The following is a 27,923-nucleotide window of genomic DNA, read 5'->3' on the forward strand; positions in this document are numbered from 1 at the left end:
TCTCAGCCTTCCAGAGTAGCCACGAAGTTCCTTATAAACTTGAGGTTTGCTTTATAAACCAGCCCAGATTTTTATTTTTGTTTTTTAATGAGTGGGAAAATGAGAAGCTTAAAATGCTAAATGTGATGATAAACACAGCTCTGAAACTTAACACAACTGAGGCCAAGATCAAAATCTTAAGTGCACCAAAAAGAGCAAAACTTATGTTTTAACTAGAGGCTTGTGACACTCAAGCTCATCAACAGGTTATTGAATTGTGAAGGGGGGAAAAAAATACATGCACAAAATCCAAAAACAGATCATCACAGATTATTTATTTCTATGGGGCAAAGTAGTATTGAGACAGGACTTTATCATTTTTTAAAATCCCCTGACAAAGGAGATCCCCCACCCCATAACATCACAGAGGCTGCACATCCACACGAGTTAATGCATATACGAGGAACAAGTGCTGTGAAGGGAAGCCTAGGCAGCACCCTGGGATCCTTAGGCAGCTCTAGTCCCACGTAGGGAGAAAAATATGCTAAGTCAATTACATCTTGGATAAACACTGGGAGAAACTTTGGGGAAAGCCAATTCAGTAATAAGCTGAATACTCTGATGTCGGCTATGCCTTGGACTGATAAATGAAAACAGGGCTGGAACTCCAGGAAGACTTGCGATGAGTATGTGTCTTTTAGGTTGAAAGTGTTTGCAATTGATAATATATGACATTTGAGGAAAAGAGCCCTCAGTGACTATAAGCTGTTAACAGACACCTTTCAGCTTCTTAATTTCTCTCCAGGAGCTGGTGGTCCTAGAAACCACTGGTATGTAAGATCACAATATATGCTCTTGCTATCTTTCTAAGAAACTCCTAGGTTATTTTGATGGGACCATCCAAAGCAATTCTTCAGAGCAGTTAAGGCTATACGCTGTTAAATGAGCCTACCCTGATTTGAGTTCCAATTCTACTAATTAAAAGCTGTGATCTTGTGCAAATTTATCAAATAATCTCTAAAACTCCATTCCCTCACCTGTAAAAAAATGGCGATTATTATTCCTACCTCAGCATTTTGACTAATCCTAGTTCAGGATTCAGTAAAAACAGTTTGTGTAAATAGCTTAGCAAAATGCTAATTCACACAAAGTCCATGCTAGATAAATGTTAACTATTGAGATCAAACCCGTAGGGTCACCATTCTTTTTAAAACTTTCAATTTTGAAACAATTTCAAACTTGCCATAAAGTTAGAATAGTACAAGGATCTCCCATAAATCTACACTTATCAATTGTCTGCATTTTGCTCCATTTATTTTATTATTCATTTTTAAGTGAGAATAAAAGAAAAATGGTTTATACTTCATCTTTCCCACTTCCATGCCAGTCCGGGGAACAGTGGAACTCTACGGAATCTACCCTGGAGCCTTCGCTTTCCTGAGCAAGGGAACCTTCTCATGTTCTATTAATAGCTGACACTCACATCCCAAACTCCAACCCCAAATCTACTCCCACTTTGGATCCCATCTTATCTCTTCCTTACATATTAATAGTAAACAGAACTTGGGGCTGGGGGGAAGACTGAGTAAAAGTTCTGAGATTTGAGGACCCAAAGGTCCTGTAGATTTGAGAGCACCCTGTGGCCTCTAGTCTAAATTGGAAAGTTCTAACATTCTAGAACTGACTGAATATGCCCACACCCCTGGACCATCTTAGAATTCAAGTTCTCAGCCACCACAGAGTGAAACCTCCACAAAAACCACTGTTCTCATCTCCATGGGAAAGGAAAGGAAGGGTCTTAAAAGGCACAGACCTCTTTCATTTTAGGTGCCAAGAAATCCCATAACATTGGCCCCACAACCACAGCAGACACAGAGAGAGGAAGCAGGGACACAAATAACCTGGACTGATGGGATATAGCAAAAGGGATATGATACAGGGTCACGGGGTGTTTGTTGCTGGTATTTTTAATGCACCTTTGCCTATTAAGACAACAATAATGCAAGCTTCAGAGTTGATCTAGATGGCAACAGTCACACAGTGGTTATGCATGCAGATTCTGGAGTCTGGCCAATCTGAATGGCCTGGGGTAATTTAACTTATCCGGTCCTCTCAGTTTCCTCATCTCTAAAACGGAGATAATAATTCTACCTATTACCTACAGTTGCTCTGGTAAGCAAATGAAATGATCCATTAAAACACCCAATATAATACCTCGCCAACTGAAAATGCTCAATAATTGTTAGCTAGGTCATTATGGTTATTACTGTTATTTTAATGTTGTCTTGTTATTTCTGCACTATTTTACTTGATTGTCCAAATACACACTTAATGGGGGAGGAGGGGACACTGTTATTAATTTAATCAAGATTTTAAAATTCTCAAGATGAGTCTGCATCATTTTTCTGATGAGTATGCCTGCAATTGGTCAAAGCAAAATTTCAAGCATAAACAAGGTCAAGTATATAAGAACATAACAAACTACAATATTTTTTTTTTAGAAAGTTCACTTTAAGAATCTAGGCTTCAGCCGGGCGCGGTGGCTCACGCCTGTAATCCTAGCACTCTGGGAGGCTGAGGCGGGCGGATTGCTCGAGGTCAGGAGTTCGAAACCAGCCTGAGCAAGAGCGAGACCCCATCTCTACTATAAATAGAAATAAATTAATTGGCCAACTAATATATATATAAAATTAGCCGGGCATGGTGGCGCATGCCTGTAGTCCCAGCTACTTGGGAGGCTGAGGCAGCAGGATTGCTTGAGCCAGGAGTTTGAGGTTGCTGTGAGCTAGGCTGACACCACGGCACTCACTCTAGCCTGGGCAACAAGCGAGACTCTGTCTCAAAAAAAAAAAAAAAAAAAAAAAAAGAATCTAGGCTTCATAGTTTCAATATATGGCCAGCACCACCCATAAATAAAATAATTGCTAGGCCCATACACTTTAAAAGGTATCACCAACTAAGGTATTTTTTAAAATTGTATACCTGTGTTCAAACTGATTTTATTATTCACTTAATGCACCAGCAGGTACTGCCTTGGAAACTAAACGCATGCTTATAATTCTTTAAGGGATTTCTCAATATTTGCCTGCTTAGTATTATGTTAAAGATGTTTAATAGTTTTCAGGTGTGTTGAAATAATACGCACATTTGCTAATTATGTTTTAAGTATCAACAGAACAGATTTCTAAAATGTTCATGCAGCCAGGCATAGTGCTGCATGCCTGTAGTCCCAGCTACTCGGGAGGCTGAGGCAGGAGGATCACTTGAGCCCAGAAGTCTGAGGTTGCTGTGAGCTAGGCTGACGCCACGACACTCTAGCTCAAGTGACAGAGCAGGACTCTGTCTCAAAAAAAAAAAAAAAACAAACCCGAAACATGAAAAGAGAACAAAGTGGAATCTTTAAAATGTTAAAGTAGTTCTCTGAACGTGCTGTGGAACTAGGGGGAAAATTAATTGCTAAGGTTCCACGTACCCTTTATTAGACATACTGCAAATACGGTGTAAAAATCTCTGACTGTTTTATGTTGAAGATAACCAGGGACAGTAGGGAGCAAATCAAAACTCATACAGGTGTCTACTTCCCTGCCTTGCCCTACACAAAGGCTGGGTGTGGAAACCCAGGTCACAGGCAGCCGTGGTTCTGTGACCCGCACGGATGAGATGTATGGTGGGAAACTCAAACCAACCACACGATCTCTGCAGATGCCAGGTGGGGAGATGGGCCCCAAATTAGCTTCCCCTCTATTCCTCCACCAAACCCCACATCACAGGAGTTCTCCTGCGCCTTGTCATTCAATGTCTACACCTCTGAGGTAGAAATGACTTCTTAAACCACAAGAACACACTGTTGTCCAGACCTAATGACACAATGCATTTTTTTTAATATGAAGGGTTTGGGCTGTGAGGAGCGGTGTTCAGTTGCCTTGTTTTTTTGTTGTTATTGTTGAGACAGAGTCTCATTCTATCACCCTGGGTAGAATGCAGTGGCATCACTGTAGCTCACTGCAGCCTCCAACGCCTGGGCTCTAAGCAATCCTTCTGCCTCAGCCTCCTGGATAGCTGGCACTATTAAGCACACCCTGCAACAAACACCCAGCTGAGTTTCTTTCTTTTCTCTCTTTCTGTCCCTTCTCTCTTTCTTCCTCCCTCCCTCCCTCCCTCCCTCCCTTTCTTCCTTCCTAGGGTCTCACTCTTGCTCAAGCTGGTCTCAAACTCCTGAGCTCAAGCAATCCTGCCTCGGCCTCCCAGAGTGCTAGGATTACAGGCCTGAGCCACTGTACCCGGCCAATAACATAATCTATTTTAAAGGGATTTTTAAAAATTTTAAATTAGCAAGTTAAAGAAATATTATTACAAGTAAATTGCCACAGAGTGTTTGGCACAAGCCCACCTGAAACCGAAGTCAGCACACTGAGCTTTCCTACTATTCCACAATGGAAACATTACTTCTCCTATATTTAAACTTATTCAAGTAATCATTCAAAACCACTCAAGGTAGAGGTAAAACTTTCAAATGGCATATGTCCCTACAACCGATAGAAGTCCCCAAATTAGCTGTAAAGCCATGCAATCTTGCCCACCTGAAGGAGACAGGAAGGACCCTGGTGGGCTTGACTGAAACATTACGGCCACCAGAATGGTCTACGATACTTGAAGTATCTTTGAAATCGCCCCCAACCGGAGACACTGGGTTTTGGGAAGGATGCATTTATGTACACCAAGAACAAAATCTGATCTATAACAAAAATGGATAATATTATTCCCTACATGAGCTGGCAAAAACAAAAATACAAACACTTCCCTCAAAAATTGTTTTAAAATTAATGTTCAGGATTTTCATGATTTGTTACCTCATATAATATTAAAGTCAGCAATTCAGATGCTTTTCTGGGTTTAACAACCAGCATTTCTCATTTGCCACCAACAACCATGCTGTATAATCCACTTTTTATAATAACTGAATAACATGGCTTTGAAGATAATTTACATATTAAACTAGTTTATACATACTCTATTAAAAGCCAGGTAAGTATTCTGACCAAGGCTGGTATTTTTTCTCTACAATTATTTAAATAACGTATTCATTTCTACCACACCTACATATGACTGCAACCATCTTCTAAAATGATTAACTCCCTTCACATGAGAAGTGTAGCACTGAGAGCACGCAGGACCCACCAGCTAACTCTGGGGAGCCCAAGGACCTTGTCCTCATCCTCACAGGTAACTAGCAACAGAAGGCAACTTCCAGAAGGGGAGACACAGAAGATCACAATGTGACAAGGTCTGGTTACCACAGGATTCTATGCTCAACCTATGATGAGCAAACTCCTACAAAGCGCTATGGGTTAGGCAAGTAACAAGCAAAGTGCTACATATTTAGCAAATAAGGTTTCCCTCCCCTCTCTCATTTCACCCACTGACATTCGTTAGTGGGCTCACCACACGCCAACATCTTTTGAGAGAGCTAGGTGGAATACCACTAGCAATGGAAAGAAGGATTAAAACAATGGTATCATGGCCCATTAGTCATATACTACAAGAACTCAAGATCTTCCTCCTCAAGTCTGATCCTTTCTAGGTACTCCCTGCCTCTGTGAATAGCATCATCAGCCAAGCAGGGAATATGCCAGAAACCTAAATTCCCTGAGATCTCCCTGTCCGAGAGCATATCTATCGCTGAGTTTCATTCATTAAGATCCTTCGCTAGCTCTCAAATGTGTCAATTACTCTCCCCCATGGCCACCAATCTAGTCCAAATCACTGTTATTTCCCCATCCCACCAACTACAACAAAACCAGGCTGGAGGCCTGGTACATTGGCTCTTCATGTTTGCAATCTCAGTACTCTGGGAGGCCCAGCTGGGAGGATTGCTTGAGGCCAGGAGTTTGAAACCAGCCTGAGCAAGAGCAAGACCCTGTCTCTACTAAAAATAGAAAAACTAGCCATGCATGGTGGGGTTTGCCTATAGTCCCAGCTAGTCAGAAGGCTGAGGCAGGAGGATCACCTGAGCCCAGCAGGTTGAGGTCGCAGTGAGGTATGATGACACTGCTGCACTCCAGCCCAGGCAACAGAGTAAGACCCTGAATTAAAAAAAAAAAAAAAAAAAGAAAATGCAGGCAGGATACAGACTGCAACCTACTCTCCTTCCTCCACCTACCAATTTAATCTTCTACAAAACATAATTCTGCTTACGTCAAACGCTGCTTAACACTCATCAGTGACTACCGCTTTCTTCAAAAATCCCAAATTCCATATCCTGCAAGCCCTGCCCAAACTGAATACTGCCTGCCTCTTGGGTCTCATCTCAAAGCTTTCTGAAGGCCTCAAACATGTCAGCCTCTCTCCAGGTCAGGGGCACTAAGATACCCTCACTCACCCCTTCTTCTACCATCATTTGGATAGCAGTGCTAAAGCTATTTTCTAGGAGCAATGCCCCATACAACTGGTGGACTCTCCAAGTCATAAGCCTCACTCCTCCTGGTACCCAGCACATAGCACCTATGAGCTTGCAATCACTGTATTAACATTTTGTGTGGCTGTGCTCACAAGATGTCTTCTCAGTTCACCACTGTATTGCCAGTTCACAGCACTGCGCCTTTCGGGTAGCAGGTACCCAATAAATAGTTGAATCGATGAACAAAAACCCAACATGAAACAGGAAAACTAATCACAGTCCAAACTCACTTGCCACTAAAGTCAAGCCTGACACCTACAGAGATAGTGCAAGGCTCAAAGGGGCAAGAAAGAAAAAAGTGTCTCAGATTCCACATTAGCATAAGCAAACAAGCCCAAGAACTGATCAGCATTTTACTACCAAGGTATGCTTCTTCATAAATATCTACATTTTTATTTTTAAAAAGACACTTCTAATTTTCAAAGTGAAAACAAAACCAAATAAAAATTCTCTGAGAAAATAATGTTTGCAGTCACCTAACATTAGTTAAAAGGTACAGGAATCTAGTTATGGTAATGAATACATACTTCTAAAGTGAAAACAGTAATCAAATCTTGGAATAATTATCTCTCCATTTTTCTAGATGGATAATCATAGTTAAAAAAAAAAAAAAAAAACTCCATACACAGTAGAGGCAAATTATTGTTGGCTTAAAAACACCTAAGAGCTATGTTATCACATGCTTCGGGATTCTAAAGTCAGGAGGTACTTTTGAGTCAGAACATGAGGAAGATTCAGACTCTCCCAGAGCCAGGTGGTCATCCAGCAAAGACAAATCCAGAACCTCTCCCGCACCAGCACCGTGCTAGGCACCAAGATGACAACTGCGACTAAGGTAAGCTCTGCAATAACTGGGTGACCAGCCAGAGGCAGCTCGTTTAATTAATCTCTCTGGGCTTTAGTTTCTTAATCTGTAAAATGAGAAAGTTCAACCAGCTCTCTAAGGTCCTCACATTCTAAATATCCAAAGACTCTCTAGTGATTATAAAATGAATTTCTATTTAACAATATCATTATGACTTCCTGTTTCTATTTGTTATTTTTATCACACAGATGTGATTTCATTTAAAATATTTAATATACTGATAAAAGTAAAATACAGAAGTGTAGTAATAGTGATTTTAATTACCTTCCCAGCTCTTAACTACCACCATAATCAGCTATGGACTTCTGCCGTAATTGCAACCTGAGTGATTGATACCCAAACTGAAATAAATCATTCACCTTCACATTTTTTATAGAAAACCTAAGCGATCATTGACTCTCAATTTCATTTACATTTTAACAAGTTATCTTTGAATATGAAAGATTAATATTAATAATACATTTTTCTAATGAAGAAAATTTAATCTCCCAAACTACTGAAGCTATAATAGCTATAGAAACCTGTTTAGAAAAATACTACCTTCTGAATGTCTAATGGCACAAAAACAGTTTTTTTAAAAGATACACAAATATGTCCATGTGAATGAAGAGGACAATTGAAAGAATCACACAGGGCCGGTATATTCCTGATATCCTAATACCACCTAAGGTGTTCCTTCTCCATCTTTTTAAGTGAATTTAGCTGTGTGACTATATCTATGTGCTTACTTGTTTACATGTAGAAATCATTTGAATACTGGAAGTGAGTCACTTTCTTACAAAGCTGAAGTTTTAAGAGCCGTTTTTTGTAGTCACACACTTTGCTCAGACCTGACTAAGCATTTTTATTCTTGCAATGCCTTATTTATAGTAGATGTTTCTAAGATGGCCATGGTATCTGCTATCAAACCCAAAAGGCTGTATTTGGGAATAATGAAAAATGAAAGATACCATTTATATAAAAAGTGTATCTTAAAAGTCAAATGTGACTTTTGTTTACCTATAGAAGTCTCTCCCCTACTAGAAGGTAAATTCCCTGAGGGAAAGTACTGCCTTTTATTGCTTTCACACATGGAAGGCTTGCCAAGGTTTGCTGAATCAAAATTGACTTCGGTGACTATGACAAGCAAACTTTCTCAAGCATAAGGAATAAAATGGTATAATTCTAGGTTTGAAATAACTACCCTAACTTGGCACTTGCATTGCTTTCACAGGTTACACAGCAGGTACACAACAGAAGCATTTAGAGTGTATTCTCTTACAAATATATTCTTACTTTGACCTAACTGCTTAAAAACTGTATCATATTATTGACTTTGCATCTGTATGAAGAAAAGGTGGTAACATTTCTTTGATGTTACAGTATTATAAAGGTACTCTTCGGGCTGGGCACGGTGGCTCACACCTGTAATCCTAGCACTCTGGGAGGCCGAGGCAGCCGGATCGCCCAAGGTCAGGTGTTTGAAACCAGCCTGAGCAAGAGTGAGACCCCGTCTCTACTAAAAATAGAAAGAAATTAATTGGACAACTAAAAACATATATATATATATAAAATTAGCTGGGCATGGTGGCGTATGCCCATAGTCCCAGCTACTCAGGAGGCTGAGGCAGGAGGATCGCTTGAGCCCAGGAGTCTGAGGTTGCTGTGAGCTAGGCTAACGCCACGGCACTCTAGCCTAGGCAACAGAGTGAGACTCTGTCTCAAAAGAAAAAAAAAATTAAAAGGTACTCTTCATGGCATTCCTTTTAACTCAATAAAAGTAAGACTAATGTAGAAGACTCTCTGGAAAAGTTTTGGAAATGTTCCTGCAAGTCAAACTGATTAAAAACTAGACCGAATACAGTTTTACTATTTTAAAACTAAGTTGCTGAATACATTATTTTAAATTTGACTTCTATATTTTCAACTTCAAAAAAAAGTGTTAAATTTTTTCCTTGAAAGAGGAAAATAATGTTTGGGGTTTTAGCCATCACCTATACAACCAGGCTAGCATTTCTCTATTCTGCCTTTCATATTGAGACACAGAAAAGGAAGTAATTTTTTAAAAAACTAATTTAAAAATAAATCCATTGATTAAACTAATATAATCAGAGTTCGGAATTCACATACCAGTTTTTTCTTAATTATAATTCATTTCTTATCCAGAAACTCATTTGAATCTTCAAAGTATAAACCTAGGATAGAATTCATCATGGTTCAATTTAGTGACTTGCACAGAGGAAGAAAAAATAGAAAATACCAAGAGGAGAATATAAATAATAAAACCCGCAGTCCTAAAAACACAATCTCACTTCTTGAGTGCCATGATGAGGAAATTCACCTGTTACAAGCCTGACAAAAATTCATTATGTCCCTTTATCAGCAGATTACCAAAAAAGAGAGAATGCCATATTTCCTTCCACTACTGGGAAAAATAAAAAAAATTTAGCTCCTAAAATTTGCTGCTCAAGCCCTGTTCCATTTCCAAACTCTTATTTTACTTTGTAACTTTTTTCTACAGCATAGATTTTTCCGGGAAAATAAACTTTTCCTGAGCAAACTGTTAGACATAAAATGTCTCCTACTTATCAGCTAGAGAGGCAAACCGAGTCCCACTCCGTGCCGCAAGCATCTAGCTTTCAGCCTCTTTATTATCGTTGTCAATGAATGGGCCCCAGTCAAATGAAAGCTGCCATTTTAGGGTAAAGACTGGAGGGCTTCTGTTGTGCAACAGCAAGACAAAAACACTGCGCGACAGATGTACTCTGGGGGCTGGGAGAAGGCTTCAACTTCGTAAAATCACTGCTCACGTTATTCCTGAAATAGGAATTGCCTAGTACCTAGCATTACTGCAATCTAAATGCAATTACAGCTGGGATAAATCAGGTAGGTACTACCCATGCTACTAAGGTCACAGTCACTTAACATTTTTTTTTTTTTTTTGCCATCGTTACACTAGATCAGTGAGGAAATAAAGACACATATTTTGTTTCCTATTTCATTACTACGTAAACTGAGTACTCCCCCCTTACTGAGAGGGAACTGGGGGGAAATAACACTCAATCCCTTAGAAAGGTACCGCCTGCTGCAAAATCGGCTTAAATTTAAATTTTTAGAAAATTTTAAAAATCAAGGCCTTCACATAATCCTTTAAAAATAAAGATCTTTAACGTATCCCACAAATCAAGCCCAGAAGACAGACACTTTTTAAGATGTTATTTAAATCGATTGCTAGGTAATATACAAGCAGAAACTAAAAAGTATACTTAGCAAGTGGAGAGCCAGATAGTGTATCTAATTCTAGCAATTCAAAAGGAAACTCTCTCCATGTGGGTTGCTACTTTTCTTTTGTCCATTGTCTGTTCAGAAGAGGGGGAAAAAACTAGTTTAAAACCGAGGCGTGAACAGTCTCTAAAAGTGACCTCCGGGAAGGAGCCCGACCCGTGGCAGGAGCACTCTCCGCGCCGCCCGCGCCGCGGGGGCGCTCACAAAGCGGGCAGCCAGCCGGGAGTTTGGGGTGCGCTCCCACGGCGCCGGCTCCTCGAGGCAGAGCCATCCGGAGAAAGGCGGCTCGGTAATGATGGCTGCTCGGGGCCGGCGGCTCCTTCCCCGGAGCCTCCCGACCAGCCCCCCCACCCGCCCGGGGTCTGCCGCCCGCCCCCGCCCCCACCCCCACCCCGCGGCCGCGCCGGCCCCGCGCCGCTGCGCCCGCCTCGCACCGCAGCCCACCCGGTGCCCGCGCCCCCGCCCGGCCCCGCGCCCCCGGCGAGCCCAGTCCCCGGTGCGAACCAAACAAACAACGCGTCCCCCGCCGCCCTCCTTCCTCTCCCCGCTGACCGCTTGGCCTCCAGCCACCTCGGCCGCTCACGCTCCGAGCCGCGGCTCTCTGCGGGGGCGCAGCGCACCCGGGCCACCTCGGGGGCCACCTGGTGACCCCCCCACCGGCGCTGACCCCCGGCAGGCTGGGGGGCGGGGGAGCCGAGTTGCGTCCGGGGTTAAAGTCGCTATTATGCAGCTGCGCCGCCAGCGGCCCGGCCAGCTCGGCAAGGTGGGGTCCCCTCCTCGCCGCGCCTCCCGGCGCTCGCCCCGACCCCGCTCCCTTTCTTCTCCTCCCCGCGCACTTGCGAGCCGCCGGGCAGCCCCGGGAGCCCCCGGCCCCGGGTCCGCAACTCAGCGCCCGCGGCCGGCACCGGCTGGGCTCGGGACGCCCCCAGCGCCGCCGCGTTCGCGCCGCCCCCGCCCCACGCGGCGCCCCGCGCACTTTCCCCGCCGCGACCCACCTCGCCCGGCGGCCGTCCCCGCGCGGGCTGGCGCCGCCGCGCCGGGAGGGACGCACTTTGTTCGCGCCGGTGCGGCCGCCGCTCCGGGCGAGCGCGGCGTGGTCGGTCCGGAGCGGGGGCGGGAGGCGGGGGTCGCCGCTGTCCCCGATCGGCCGCCGCCGCCGCCGCTCAGCCGCCCCGCGCCCGCGCGCCCATCGCCCGCCCGCACTTGAGTTGGAGCCCAACTTTTCCTCCTTCCCTTTTCTCTCGAATGGAGCCGGCAACTCGTGCTCGGCGCCGGCGGGAGGAAACGCGCTCGCGCTCCCCCGCGCGCAGACACGCTCCCTCCGGTCCCCGTGCCCCCCCACGCCGGCAGCACAACAAAAAGCCATTTACATGCGAGGAAGTGACCCTCGGCCGCCCCGCGCGCCCCTCCGCCGCCCGCCCCGCGGGCGCAGGCAAAAGTTGGGGCGCCGGGCGGCGCTCGGGACGTGGGTTCGGGCCCCGCGGGCGGCGACGCCGGCGACACGGCGCGGGCGGCGCTGCGCTCTCGCGCCGGCCCCGGCCCCCGCCCTCACCGCTCGCCCCTCGCCCCGCGCCCCGCGCCCCGCACACGCCCAACTCCTCGCTCCCAACTCCTCGCGCGGCCCCGGCCCGGCCCGGCCCGCGGCGATTTCCTGCCGCCGCCCTCCCGGGGCGCCGGGCGAACTCTCGCGCTCACCGGCCGGCCGTCGGCTCCTCCGCTGCGCCGAGCCGAGGGAACAAAACGCAGAGCGGGCTCCGGAGTTGGCTCGGCGGCCGCGGCCAGGGGCGGGATCCGCGGGCGCAGAGTTGGCCGGGGGCGAGCGGGGCTCTGGCGAGTTTCGGGGTCTCCGGGTCCCCGGGCCGCCTCCTCCGCGGCGCTCCTTTGTGTAATTTCACTCGATTCAAGTTTAATCCGATAGTTCCCGAGCACGAGCGCGTCCGCACCACCACGGCTCAACCCCCGCGCCGCCGCCGCCGCCGCCGCTGCCGCCGCCGCCGCCGCCGCGGCCCCAGCACGCCAGCGCCTGCGCGCCCCCGGCACGCCGCGCGCGCCCGCCTCCGCGGGGCCGCGCGCGCCCGCCGCCGGCTCCCTCCGCGCCGCGCCCGCGCCCGCGCGCCGCCACCTGACGTCAGGCGCGCCTGGCATAATTTATGCAAGAATTCGGCCGGGTGGCGGAGGCCGGGGGAGAGGCCGGGAGAAAGGGGGCGGCGCGGCGCGGGGCGGGCCGGGCCGGGCCGGGCGCCACTTCCCGTCCCCGGGCGGGCGCCGGCGCTGCGGGCGGTTCTCCCGGCCGGCCGGTGCGCCGCTGCCCGCAGCCTCCCCGGCGGCCCCGCGAGCGCTCCGCCCGGGCGCGGGCTGGCGGCGGAGCCACGTTCCCCGCGCCGCGCCTTCCCGGTCGGGCTGCGCCGCCCGCGGCGGGAGGCGGCGACCCGGGCCCGGCGCTGCGCGGACAGCGGCGCGGGACGTGTTCGATGTCCCCTCTGTAATTGTCTTTCAACTTGAAATTATTTTCCCACATGAAATTATTTGGGATGGACACGCTCAATTTCAAATAAGTCCATTCCTGCGTCTCCACGTCGCTTTCCTGCGTCTCCGTCGACAGGACACCGATCCACTGCTAAATCAGAAAGTTTAACTGGATGGCATCGATTTTGTTAAATTTGTTACCATACCAAAAAAAGAAGAAGAAAAGAAACAGAAAGGATAGAGCGCAATGGTCATGAAACAAAGAAATAGGATGTGTGTCCATTATTAAACGTGCCAGGACTAGAATATTTTAATCTTTCTTTGGCCCAAATGACACTTCTATGTGATCCTATAGCCTTAAATATCCGAGCCTCTTACTCTGTTTCTCTTCTCGGTATAAAATGAATATTAAATTTAGAGGAATTTTTTAAACTGATTTTTTCATGAGATAGATCTGCAAACACTTATTAAGCACCCTTTATCTGCAAAATACTAAGGAATTACAATCTTTTTAAACTGCCAACAATTGTAAACTTTCAGATGATTTTATTAGGTTAAACGTTGCATTCATTTTTAAATCAAGGAAGGAACTTTCTTCAACCAGATTATCCTGTGATGGATACAGAGTAGAGTCACTTGCTATTTTCCCAAATAAACTAAGAAAATTGCAAAACTATGCAAAATATATTAATCTTCTCATTTACTATTTGATGGTTGCACCACCTGTAGTGCTAAACCTATAATCACAATATTTCTATTTGGACAAAAGATTAAACAAAACTATTTCATTATATGACTACTACAACTATTCAATAAGTGTGAGTATCCTAGACTTAATCACTAAAACATTTACTTGCTAATTTTAGTAATAATTTTATAAATATGTTACTATATTGTGGTTTGTTAAAATGCACTCCTTTTGACTTGCTTTCATTATATATTTGAGTTGCATTTTCGAAGAAAGAAATGTTTTAATCAGGGAGTTTACAGATAATCAGCAGAAATTTAAAATTTTGAAAACACTAAAATCAACGTCTATCTTTTTGATAACCGTGTATCATAAGCCAAGAATCACAATTCTGAGATTAGGCTTCCATTTCCATAAAGTTTATATCTCTCAATGAAATCATGAGGGATGGGGGGGTGTTTATGAAAGAGAAAGATGTTAAAGACAGGACACAATGTCTAGAAAAAATCAGTAGTGTCTGACTATATTAGAATACATAAAAAATACTGTGGCATAAAAGAAATTTTTATCTTTTACATTATGTCTCTGGTCAATATCAGATATGCATCTATTTCAAGACAATTTATAAGCTAAAAAATATGACATCTACATATGGTGAAAGTATAATATTACAGTAATTGTGATCAACAAATAGCATTAAGTGACTATGAGGAGGTTCCCCTGTGCCCTTGTACCTTTAACTAGAAAGTTAGGAAACTTCCATTTGAAATATACCAGAAATAGTAAAATACAGCCAGTGCACAACATAAAAACATCCCTGCAGCCCCTCTCTGACTTACTCTTCCTCCATATCCTGGTCACTGTCCCGAGCCATCATGAAGAACTTTCTAAGCTTTTAGAAGTTGTGCTGGTGCAGAATTTAAGGGGCCTTAAAAAGCAAAAACCCTCAGAAGCAAGCTCCTAGGCAGCTCTGGCCTACCTAAGTTATAGCTACCACCCGCCACTACCCTTTAGCTTGGAATGTTTTCTCTCCATTTGCTTCACTATTGAAGCTTTCCCAAGGAGAATAATTTGAATTCACAAGCTTTCCCTTTAAGTATGCAAATACCTTAAGGCAAGATAAGGGACTCCTGGTCTTTCACAGATGAGTGTAAATTAGTTCAATGGGTTGCTTTCTTCCCAACACCCAGATAGACTAACAAATTTAGAGACTTAGCCATTCATTCAACTTGGAGTGCCTAAGAGGTTCTATGCTTGGTTCTAGGTGCTGAAAATACTGGTGTGAATAAAACAGACAAAACTTCCTGTTCTCCTGGAGTTTACAATGTAATGCATTGGTAGTTTTGATTTAGTGATATGAGAGCATGGTAATTTTAGAGTCTGAGCCCAGGGTGGATAGGACAGGCCTGAGTTAGTTGTAACCAGAGGATAGTAGAAAGGCACTAGAGACCTGGGAAGTGGGGTAATAAAGGATGGGGTGGGAGCAAGCAGAAAGCAGTTGAGAAAAATATCTAAGACAACATAACCTATGACAAAGTTTTCTAGGCCCCATGAAATGAAACAATCTCTTCTCAGAACTCAGACTAATGCTAACTGACCTATATTCCCACTGTTTAGACAACTAAATATTTGTCTCGGCTTAGGAAAACAGCCTGTAAAGTACCGACCTATAATACTTGTTAAGGGGAGAGAGGGACAATTTGCACATACAAAATAACCAAAAAAAAAAAAAAAAAAAAAAAAACACTCAAACTTCTCCAACACTTAAAACTCAAGTTCAATCTATCTGTCCTTCTAGATGTTTTGAGCTTTAAAATATTATGTAAATTACACTAATTCCAGTGTTGACGACATTCTTCAAGGCATTTTTGGAATTCGTCTTTTGAAATTGTGTCCAGAACCAACTTGCAAGTCCTAGAAAATAACTCTCTTCAGAGCCATATCTTTTTCTTTTTCACTAAAAACTGTATTATTATTATTATTGATCATTTACCAAATTTACATCCAAGTTACTTTGGCTAGCTCCAAACAACGCATTTTGCCTTTAAATGATGTAGACTTACTGCCGTGACAATATATATAGAAAAATTTAAATGTAGATATTTAGAGGGCTACAAATGTTGAAGAAAGCACCAAAAGAAAAGTCTAAAAATGTTTTCATGTATCACTGGAGTAATGGCATAATCTTCCTCTGTAATTTTTTCATAAAAGAAAAAACCCAGATAGATATGTAAGCGCTGGTGTATTTGTTAGAAAATTGGTCACATCCCTTTACATTAAAAAGCTCCATTATATTATGTGCTCTAAAATTATAGCTTCCCCTGTGATAGTGTCCTAGTCCTTATTAGTTGTACTGCTTTAAAATTACTGTTTAGTCATTCTTATGCTGATTAAAGTATACCCGGCCTTGGTTCCACTGCAACAAGATTTATTTCTTTGTTAGGTTTTTGCTCCCAGGTTTTTAACATAAATAGCATGTGAGTATCAATTAGTTCAATTATTTTTCTAAAAACTCTTTTTTAAAATTATACTTGCAGTACCCTCCTGGACTTTTTCATTTATCAGGTATATGTGGTGTGAATTTTTTTAGCAATCAGCCCATAGCATCTCTTAAGTAAACAGATAGTATATTGGTTTAAAAATCATTAGATAAAGGCCGGGCGGTGGCTCACGCCTGTAATCCTAGTACTCTGAGAGGCAGGCGGATTGCTCGAGGTCAGGAGTTTGAAACCAGCCTGAGCAAGAGCAAGACCCCGACTCTACTATAAATAGAAAGAAATTAATTGGCCAACTAATATATATATATATATAAATTAGCCGGGCATGGTGGCACATGCCTGTAGTCCCAGCTACTTGGGAGGCTGAGGCAGCAGGATTGCTTGAGCCCAAGAGTTTGAGGTTGCTGTGAGCTAGGCTGACACCACAGCACTCACTTTAGCCTGGGCAACAAACCAAGACTCTGTCTCAAAAAAAAAAAAAAAATCATTAGATAAAATTCCCATTTCATCTCCATAGCCCAGAATAGTGCTAGGAGCTTTTGCTGGCAAAGATCAGGGTTAGTAAGGTCAAAATCTTAGGTGAAAAGGAGTCCACTGGGATTAGAATTAGGTCATTGTTGGCTACCAAAGATAGCAAGTTTAGCTAAGTTTGAGCCATTCTTTCAGTGAACACTTATTGAATGTCTATAATGCGCCAGATTCTATATCAGCACTGGGAGCATGGTAAGGTCCTTGTTCTCAAGGCACTCATGGTGTGTGATAGCATAAAGAGAGGAATGATTCTTGCTGCCTGGGTCTGCAGGGCAAGCTTCCTAGAAGATGAGCCTTGTGCTTCTGAGTCTTGAATAGGCACAGGAATTCATCAAAACAGGGAGATTCATCAGGACAAGGAAGCAAGAGGGATTCCCAACAGAGGACAGAGGTCCACGCTTCCAAACGCAGTGAGGTCACTCCAGGTGGTTCCATTATGAGTAGAACATGGAGGTTGAGCCAATCTTCCTCCACAGTGTTCACTGATCCTCCCAGCCTGGGTTGGCTGTCCTTCCTTTGTTCTCCCAAGGATGCCTATCTCCATTAACACATGCTTATGTTGATTCTGATTAGTTCTTGTCCTGTTTCATCACTGGGTTGTGAGCTACTTGGGGGTGACGACTGTGTCTTGTCTTTTAAGACTCCCAGTTACCATAGAGCTCTCCACGTAGAAGCCTCTCAGTAGATGCTTACACACCTGTATATGTGGTCAGGAAGCAGCAGGAGATTAGACTGGAGAATTAAACAGAAAGGGCCAAGGAGAGCTCTAGATTCACCCCAAAGCTTAAGCACAGTCATTGAAGAGTTTTCAGCAACAGGGTAACAAGTCAGATCTGCACTGAGAAAGATCTCTCTGGTGGGGTGAAGAATGTGGAAAACTAGACCCAAAGCAGGAAGAAAAGTGAGGAAGATCTCCTAAGACAAGAAAAGGGAAAATATAAAAGAAGTTGGAGTAAACTTCTTTATAGCATCCAGACCAAAGACGTTGCTAACTGCTTCCCACGTGGGCTGTCATTCGATGGGGAAGAGAAGGCAGAAGTGAAGATCCACCCACCCTGTGGTGGAAGGAAGGCAGCTTGTGTCTGGAAGGAGCAGTGATGGGCAGGGCAGGGGCCACAGTTCCAAAGTGGTGCTGCTGCTCTTCTGCCCTCAGCTACAAGTTCTGATGTCCCAGGACTTGGTGTTACCAAACTTATCCTAAGTAATATTGGGCAGTCCTCTAAGCCTCTAATTGTCTCCATCTCTAGTCTAACAAATGGGAATTTGTAGTGCTAACTTAGCTAATTATAAGATACTTTTACAAAACATTTGAACTAGAAAAATAGAGTGCATTATTCACCAATAGTTATTGGGCATCTGCTGTGCACCATGCACTGTTGCTGGCTTCTACAAGCACAAAAATGAAGCAAACCCCCACCCTGGAGGGAGCTCTGTGAATCTCTTAGGGGTGGCAGACATTTAAGGACATCTTTGCAATTAAAATGTGTACCGCAGTGGTATTATTGGGTATAATGATAGCTCAGAAGGAACAACTATGCCTGCTTCTTCCCAGAGAGGCAGAGAAGGCATCACAGAGGATATGACATTTAAACCAAGATGAGCCTTGCCGGACTCTGCAGATGGCAGAGGGTGGGGAAGCTCACCAGGCAGGAAAACCGGCGGAGACATGCAGGGGACAGATGGCTAGTGTCAGCACTGCAAGTGATTTGGCTCAGATAGAGCACAGCATACACAGGGGGGAAGTGAGGATGGAAATAAAAGGTAGGGCCAGGTGAAGAGGGTTTTGTAACATATTAAGATATTTTACCTTATCCCATAGGTCATAAGGAGTCACAAAAAGAAAGCAAGCAGGAAAATGGTGAGGACAAATAAGGATACGTTGGCTGGGTGAACCAAAGCTCAGAGTAGGTTGACAGTGAGTGGACATCAGTTATGGTTCAAAATAGTACAGCGTGAGGAGGCCCTTGGCCAGGGCAGTATTTGAGATGGTAGAGATAAAGGAATAGATGTGAGAGATATTTTGGTGACATGTTTGGTAAGATTTGGTAAATGATTGACTGTTGGGAATTGAATAGAAGGAAAGCATGAGGATACCCTTCTAGGTCTCCACCTTAAAAGATTGGATAACTAGTTGTATCACCAACCTAGATGTGAATGGGGGTTAGAGCAGTTTTCAGAAGAACACAGGGCTTTGGTGTGTCTTTTAGAGGTGGTTTGTAGAGTATTCAAGTGGGAATTTAAGAGATGAGAACTTAGAGGACTGATCTGGCCTAGAAATACTGGTATATAAATTATAAGGTATGAATGGTGCTTAAATCCATTGGAATGGATGAGATTGCTTTGGAATGCATGTGACAGGAGAGGAAATCAGGCTGATGGCAGGAATCTTTTCCAGTTGTCTATTACTGTATACCAAACCACCTGAAAAACATAGTGGCTTAAAACAACAAATTATGTTTCATCTAGTGGGCTGTCTGGGGGTTGGGTTCATTTGGAAAGGCTGGGGTAGTTGAGTCTCTCTCTCTCTCTCTCTCTCTCTCTCTCTCTCTCTCCCTCTCTCTCTCCTCCCCCCCCCCCCCACTTGCTTTTTCTTCTTGGTCATCCTGATGACATGGCAGTTTCTGGAGAGTGTTCCAATAAGGCAAGCCCTAAGGCACAAGCACTTATCAGACCTTTGCTTGCTTCAGGTTTGCTGATGTTCCATTGGCCAAAGCAAGTCCCCTAGTCAAGCCCAGAATTAATGTGGAGGGGAATAAATAGGAAACAACCAGAGGTGTGGCTCATTGGGGAACATTACTTATATATCTAAAACCTACAAAAAGAAAGAGGCAGAAAAAATAAATAAATAAAAGGAGACATCAAAAGAGAAGCCATTGAAGAAAAGTCACAAAGATCCATCTGAAAGGAAAAATTAGATATCAAGGTAGAAGAGTTTCTGGAAGGGAAGAGGCAATGGTGCCAAAGGTCACAGAGAGATCAAGTAGGAAAGAATGACAAATTTCCATTGGACTTGGTCATTGTTAACTTCTTCAGTTTCAAGTGCTGAGAGTAGAAAGTAGATCGCAGAGGGACAAGAAGTTAATGGGAGTTGGGGGTCATAGACAGCTGGTGCAGACTCCAAACTCTTTTATTAGAAGCTTAGTATTAAATGAAGAGAGATGAGTGTCTAGAAAGAGCTCACATTAGAGGGTAGTAGTTTTTTGTTTTTGTTTTGTTGTTGCGATATCAGAGTGGTAAGCATTCTTTTAGAGTAGGAGCCAGGAGCCAGGGAAGGGGACAGCTCCATAAGAGAGTAAGGTTTGGGAGTTGATGGGTGCAGTTATAGCTGTTTTTCTGAAACCAAAGAAAGACAGGTGGAAATGGCAGTAAGTGTATAGGTTGGAGTGGAGAGAGATGGCAGAAAGCTAAGGAAACTCATTGGTAATAGTAGCTATATTTCTTATTAATTCAGTGGTTAATCATCTGCTGAGATGATAATGTTTGTGAATGATCAAGAAATGCAAGGAAAGTGTTCAACTTTTGGAACAGCCACCGCAGGAAAGAAGGAAGCTACAAAAAGGACCCTCCTTGAGTGCTCAACTGAGACTGTAGCAGCACCAAGTTGTTACGCAACTTTCTTAAGTGTGATTTGCCCCCTGGGGAAAAGGAGTATACACTGAATTGGCAGATTCACCCAGGGGAGTCATTCTTTTCTTCAGAGACCCAGAGGGATGGTTGCCCACGTAGCCAGTGCCAGGGCAGAGTCCCCAGGAGCCAGGCAATGTCAGCCTGGGTTGTTACTTGGAGGCATGAAGTACCCACAATTATGGGTCCTTTGTTTAAATATAGAGCCTGAGTTGTATGTGAATACACATATTACATATTACATATATATGAATGATACATAGGGGTTCCTGGTCATCTCTCTCTCTCTCTCTCTCTCTCTTTCTTAAACAAATGTGGTAACAACAACAAATAAATAAGCATGTCTCCTCTTCTTTCTATTCTGTTAAGTCCCTGGATGGCTGGTTTGGGTTGGATTATGGCCAACGTTAACCAAGCCAACAACTCCGGCCCTGTTTTTGCTCTGCTGATCTCAGCGGCATCAATGTTACATAGCAGAACATAATATTATCATTGCAAGTTCTTGGAAAATTCTAGGCCAACCTGTGTCAAATTCAAAGTTGTACTTTGATGTGTAAAATGAGAATCCATCACAATTTAAGGTTGCCTAATTTCCTATCTCGTGTGTCAGACCCAATGGTGCTCCTCACTTAACTCGCGATTTAGATATTTGCCAATAACTTGCTAGCACATGATACCCCAGTTCTCTTCCTCCTTGGTCAAAGTATTCATGGTAGGTAAAATACTGAATTTGGTTTTTGCAGATCATGTACATAGAACTCTGATTTTACCAGAAAGGAATGTGGGGCTTCGAGGTGTCCCAAGGTCGCCCTGCTGTAAATGACAAAATGGGATCCAAACCCAGGTCTCCTAACCGCCTGATCAATCCTCTTCCCCAAACAAAAATCTCATAACTGCCCAAAGACTGCTTTGCCATGATGTACTGTGAGCTGAACTCCCCTACATATGCTTGTTTGTACTTTCCTCTGCTTTAAAGGGGAAAAGTCACATTTGATGGACAAGTCTGCACTGTAATTCCCACAAGATCTTGCCTTGGGCTGCAGCTCTGGATAAGACTGACTTGAGAATTATGCAACCAATTATGATTAATCCCTTCTCTTGGGTAGAAGCACTGCTTGCTCTCTGCCTGACTGCTCCATGTGGAAATATGGTAGTCACAGGCACCCACGTGGTGGCTACATCTCTCAGATTTGTAAGAGGTTAGTTCAGCACCAGTACATAGCACAGCACCTGACATACAGAAGGCATTGGACAAAGGCTTGTGAAATCACTGTGGCATTTAAAGTGCTGGGATGTGGGACTGCAAACTAGTTCAACCTCTGTGGAAAGCAATATGGAGATACCCTAAAGTGATACAAGTATATCTACCATTTGATCCAGCAATTTCATTACTGTGCATCTACCCAAAAGAACAAAAGACACTCTATAAAAAAGACACCTGTACTTGAATGTTTATAGCAGCACAATTCACAATTGCAAAGATGTGGAAACACCAAAGTGCCCATCAATACACGAGTGGATTAATGAAATGTGGCATATGTGTACCATGGAGTACTATTCAGTTATAAGAAACAATGGACATATAGCAGCTCTTGTATTTTCCTGGATAGAGCTGGAACCCATTCTACTAAGTGAATTATCCCAAGAATGGAAAAATAAGCACCACATGTACTTACCAGCAAATTGGTATTAACTGATCAACACCTAAGTGGACATATAGGAATAACATTTATTGGGTGTCAGGCAGGAGGGAGGGGGGAGGAGGGGATGGGTATATACATACATAATGAGTGCGATGTGCACCATCTGGGGGATGGACACCCTTGAAGCTCTGACTCCAGGAGGGAAGGGGGGGAAAGGAAACACATGTAACCTAAACATTTGTACCCCACTAATATGCTGAAATTTTTTTTTAAATCTACTTAAAAAAAAGATAAAAAGAAAGTATTGGGATGACTGGATACAGAAAGGCAAAAATCATTTTAAAAAAAGGTTCTGTGTACTTGAATATGAAAGTGGAAACATTCCTAATTTTATCTTAATTTGTATTTTAACATAGTTAACTTCCTCCAAAGTAATTACTTTTTAATATGTTTATAATGTTTTTATATGATTGAGCTGCTGCACTGGGGCTTTTCATTCAGAAAGCCAGCAAGAATTCACATTGGACCGTTCTCTAAGCTCCTCTCTGGAGACTGTCCAAGTATGCAACTGCTAACCTCAGTTCATCTGGTAGAGCTTTGTGGGTGAAAGGCAGAAGCTGACCAGGATGCAGTACTGGGAACCATCCACCCTCCAGTCCCTTCCTGTCCTCATAGACACAGTTGTGGGCCCTTGGGCCACTCCTAAGTCACCTGGGTCTAAAGTAGATTAAGGATGGTTTTCCATGTTTCACTGACAGCCTATTTGTTTATTGCCTCTCTTAGGGAAAGGTAATATTTCCAGGCCTGACTCAAAGAGGGTGTAACAGTACATGTGGACGCAGAGATGGCAAAAATCAAGGCAGTGGAACAAGAATGACTGAATCTGGGGAAACAGTACCATATTCTACATGTACATTTCCTTTGTCTCATAACTTTTTTTGTTTGGTAAAATATACATAACATAATATATGCAATTTTCATGGCTGGGCACAGTGGCTCATGCCTGTAGTCCTAGCATTTTGGGAGACTGAGGCAGGAGGATCACTTGAGCCCAGGAGTTGGAGGTTTCAGTGAGCTATGATGACACCACTGTACTCTAGCCCAGTGACAGAGAGAGACTCTGTCTCAAAATAAAATTACATTGTAACCATTTTTAAGTGTGCAAGTACATTCACATTGTTGTACTACCATCACCACCAATCATCTCCAAAACCTTTTCATTATTCCAAACAAAAACTCTGTACCCGTTAAATAATAACTTCCCATTTGTCCTCCTCCCAGCCCCTGGCAACCACCATTCTACTTTCTGCCTCTATCGATTTAACCATTCTAGATACCTCATATAAGTGGAACCATACAATATGAGACCTTTTGTGTTTGGCTTATTTCACTGAGCATGATGTTTTGAAAGTTCATCCATGTTGTAGCATGTGTCAGAATTTCCTTGCTTATTAAGGCTAAGTAATATTCCATTGGATGTATATGACACATTTTGTTTATCCACTCTTCTATCCATGAATGCTAGACTTTTTCCACCTTTTAGCATTGTGAATAATGTTGCTCTGAACATAGTGTAGCCTCATGCCTTTTGAAGACAAGACCCTGTCCAATCAAGGCCCTGGTGCTTGGTAACTCCTTTCCTGAAGTTGGTTCACACTAGTTCCCCTGCTCCCTGCCCACTCCATGGTGATGGTCTCGCATCTTCCTGGAACTGAGGCTGGCTTCTTTGTGTGCTGCTGTGCTCTTTCCTCATGGCAGTCCTCTTGGTTCTACAGATTCCCTGCTTCTGTCTTTGGAAATGGAACCTAGGCTGGACATGAAGTCTTTCCTGGGAGCCACTGCCATGGCATGAGGCCCCCTCAGCCTGGCCCTTGCTCTTAATAAGCTGAGGTGCTGCAACCTCAAGGTCAAGGCTTTGCAAAACATGCTGTAGATAACAATGGTACATTATAACGTAGAAAATTTCATTGAAATACACATGCAGTTGATTGGATAACACTGTAAGTTTTCTCAAGTTATCCCAAAATGTTATTATAAAAGAGAATTACTTGTTATTTGACTATTTACTGATAAGAATTGACAATCATTTATTTACTGAGCTTTTCCTATATGGGAGGTACTATATTGAATTTATGGGGGAATATATTAAATGGGCACATATTCCCTCCATTGCTCTCAGAAAGAGCACATTTAATCAGAGAGATGCTAGCCATGATGACATGCTAATCAAATGGATTATGGTTTATCTTTACAACCATGAGAATGTCATATATATTCCTCTGCACCTAGACTTTTTTCCATAGCTTGGAAATTACACCATATCAGCACATGAATACTACCTCATTCTTTCTAATACCCATGATATTTTCATACTTATGGGGGGATAAATTAAGGAAGGATTTATAAAATATATACATATACCCATGTACATATATACATTTGTATGTGTGTACGTATGTGTGTATTTATGTTTCTGTGTCCACATATTACTTTCAAATTGTAAAAAATGTTTGTAAAACTAACAATAGAAGACAGTGTGTAGCAAGTGGCAAATGGTAGTATACAGGCACCAGGAGCAGCTCTAGGGAGAGCAAGGCTTGCTTTAGGCTGGGGCTGACCTGGCAGTTCACAGTGGGGGAGGGGGTCTACAAATGAGCTGTACAGAATGGGTAGGATTTGGGGACAGGGAGGAGTGACAGGAAAGCAGGGTGGGACTCCAGTCCCGTTAGAAGGCACAGAAAGCAGGTAATTTGAGGGCAGAGCCTGGGTGGCGGGCATTGCATTGTGACCTATGGTAAGTCACATGCTTCAGGAATCAGACAGGTAGACGTGTGAACATCATGTTATGAAAGTCGAGCAAGCAGCAGCCAGCGTTTTGCCAAAGTAACCGCAACTTCCCCCTCCCCTGGTGTCTCCTGAGACAAATCCAGCATTAGCCCCAGAGAGAAGCTTTCCTTATTCTAACACTTGGGTAATTGTTCATTTAGCTCTCCAATATTCAACAGTAAGAGAAGGTGTCAAATGTGACATTGGTCTAAACACATTCAAGTCTGCTGATTTCCACAGCTATGGAAAGAACATCTAATGCCAAGCAATATGAACTGTGTGCGGTAGGCTGGAAACATAGGTTGAGACTGGGTTGGGTTGTACTAGTCTCAGTAGTTTACATTTTATTCCATGGGTTATATGTAGCTAGTGAAGTTGTGTGAATCAGGAAGCACACAGAAAGATGCACGTGACACTATGCGTAACTGGTCGAGTGGCAGTTGGTGGGGTGGAATTGAGGGGAAAGAGGCCAGCGAGAGGCTATTGGGAGCTGAGCACAAGTAGAGGATGACTTTGAGACCTGGAGCCCAAGTGATTTAAAAGGACAATAGAAATGACAGTAGAAACAGAGAAGGCATCAGGAAGGAAAGCTCATGTAGGGGGAGAGATAAACTTGCTTTTACACATGTGGATTTAGAGGCAATGCGATATCAAAGTGAAATGATCTAGCAGTCACCCAAAGATAAAAAGATCACACTGAGTACTAAGCAAGTGAGATTCCTGATGACAGCACACAGTAACATCTATGAAATCTTGCCAAAAAAGGGAACTTGAATCAGATCAAGCAGCTAGATCTATGTGTTTACTGGAAATCTGGGAGAGACAAATGTGCTAGCAACACCACAGGGATTCAGTCAGCAAAATCCAGAAGGTGGGATATGACTTAGTACAACCAATCTGACGTTTTCAACAAACCAATCACAAGAAAAAGAGAGAGAGAAGAATCTAAAGATAAAAACAGACCTAAAGAGTCACAACAGCTGAGATCTATAGACCTTATTTGAATCCTGATCTGAACAAATCGACTCTCAAAAAACTTCATTAGACAACTGAGGAAATTTGATCTGACTGGATATTTGCTGATATTAAAAAATTCTTTTTCATTTGGGGGCATATTAATGTTCTGTGGTTAAGGCTTTTTAAAAAAATGTTTTTTTCTTAGAAACAGGGTCTGGCTGTGCTGCCCAGGCTGGAGCACAGTGGCCGTTCACGGGGGCAATCATGGCACACTACAGCTCAAGCAATCCTCCTGCCTCAGCCCCCTGAGTAGCAAGGACTACAGCTGAGACTTAACACCATGCCCGGCTGTTAAGGCTTTTTAAATGAGCCCTTATTTTAAAAAATATATACTGAAATATTAAAGATGAACTGACGTGATTTCTGGGATTTGCTTGAAAATAATCCAAGGGGGCGGGGGATGGGGAATGGTAGGGTGCGGATGAAACAAGAGTGGCCATTAATTGTTGATTGCTGGGCTTGGGAGACAGTCCCTGCCGAGAGGCTGTCATCATTACACAATTCTGTCTATACTTTTGTATATGTCTAAAATTTTCTAGAATAAAAAGGGGTTTTTTGCTTTTTGTTTTTTGAGACAGTCTCACTCTGTTGCCCGCGCTAGAGTGCCGTGGTGTCAGCCTAGCTCACAGCAACCTCCAACTCCTGGGCTCAAGTGATCCTTCTGCCTCAGCCTCCCGAGTAGCTGGGACTACAGGCATGTACCATTATACCTGGCTAATTTTTTCTATATATTTTAGTTGGCCAATTAATTTTCTTTCTATTTTTAGTAGAGATGGGGTCTCCCTCTTGCTCAGGCTGGTTTCAAACTCCTGACCTTGAGCGATCCTCCTGCCTCGGCCTCCCAGAGTGCTAGGATTACAGGCGTGAGCCACCCTGCCCAGACTTAGAATAAAAAGTTTAAAAAATAAGTAAAGAAAGGAGTTCACTCCATGACGGTCAAATATTTTCTGTAAAAGTAAATGTATATGGACAGGTGAGCTGGTACTACAAGACTAGTAATAAGTCCTGAGAAAGTCCCATATTTAAGTTCCCATATCAGAAAAAAGGAACAACAGATTTCCAGAGTAGAAGCAGTATACTCTTCTGGCAAAAATCACTGCTTTGACAGCCTGAGCATGAGCAAGACCCTGTCTCTACTAAAAATAGAAAAATTAGCTGGGTGGGGTGGTACCCGCCTGTAGTCCTGGCTACTCAGGAGGTTGAGACAGGAGGATCACTTGAGCCCAGGAGTTTGAGGTTACAATGAGCTAGGCTGACACCATGGCACTCTAGCCTGGGCAACAGAGTGAGATTGTGTCTCAAACACATAAACAAAAATCACTACTTTAGGCCGGGCGCGGTGGCTCACGCCTGTAATCCTAGCACTCTGGGAGGTCGAGGCAGGTGGATTGCTTGAGGTCAGGGGTTCGAAACCAGCCTGAGCTAGAGCGAGACCCCATCTCTACTATAAATAGAAAGAAATTAATTGGCCAACTAATATATATAGAAAAAATTAGCCGGGCATGATGGTGCATGCCTGTAGTCCCAGCTACTCGGGAGGCTGAGGCAGGAGGATTGCCTGAGCCCAGGAGTTTGAGGTTGCTGTGAGCTAGGCTGATGCCACCGCACTCACTCTAGCCTGGGCAACAAAGCGAGACTCTGTCTCAAAAAAAAAAAAAAAAAAAAAAAAATCACTACTTTGAAATTCAATGAATTTGGGTTTGAATCCAGTGCTAACTCCTACTAGATTTGTTAACTTGAGCACATCACTTATCCTCTGTAAGCCTCCAAGTCTCAGTTTCCTTTTCTGTAAAGTGGAGATAATAATTGCATCTACTTCATAGAGTTACTATGAAGGTTAAATAAAATGTGCGTAAAACACCTTATACTCTAACTGATGCAAAATAAGTTGTTCATTAAATGTTTGCTATTAGTTTGCTATTAGTTGTTTTATTACTAAATAGAATGGTCATAAAAGAAGGAAAGAACCAGGGTGTGTAGTATGACAGAAAGCAAGATGAAATTTTGATGGAAGCGCAATGGCCATGGTGCTGTGTTATAATGAAGGAATCTGATGCTTTCACTA

The 27,923-nt window shown here is 43.6% G+C and overlaps 1 protein-coding gene across 3 annotated transcripts in view; it reads right to left on the reverse strand.

The window, feature by feature from the left end:
• The window catches only part of CHD7 (chromodomain helicase DNA binding protein 7), a 197,678-nt gene extending 185,087 nt beyond the window's left edge, over positions 1-12,591 (reverse strand). For 2 of the 3 annotated variants that reach the window (XM_012738651.3, XM_012738650.3), the window contains exon 1: positions 12,261-12,591. The gene's annotated coding sequence lies outside the window, so the exon portion shown is untranslated. Of the gene's footprint in view, positions 1-11,560; positions 11,942-12,260 lie in introns of those variants that run through there. The other variant, XM_076005290.1, reaches the window with a different exon arrangement.
• Positions 12,592-27,923: the final 15,332 nt, after the last annotated feature.

Source organism: Microcebus murinus, chromosome 7, assembly GCF_040939455.1.
Source record: "Microcebus murinus isolate Inina chromosome 7, M.murinus_Inina_mat1.0, whole genome shotgun sequence".
NCBI classification, from domain to species: domain Eukaryota; kingdom Metazoa; phylum Chordata; class Mammalia; order Primates; family Cheirogaleidae; genus Microcebus; species Microcebus murinus.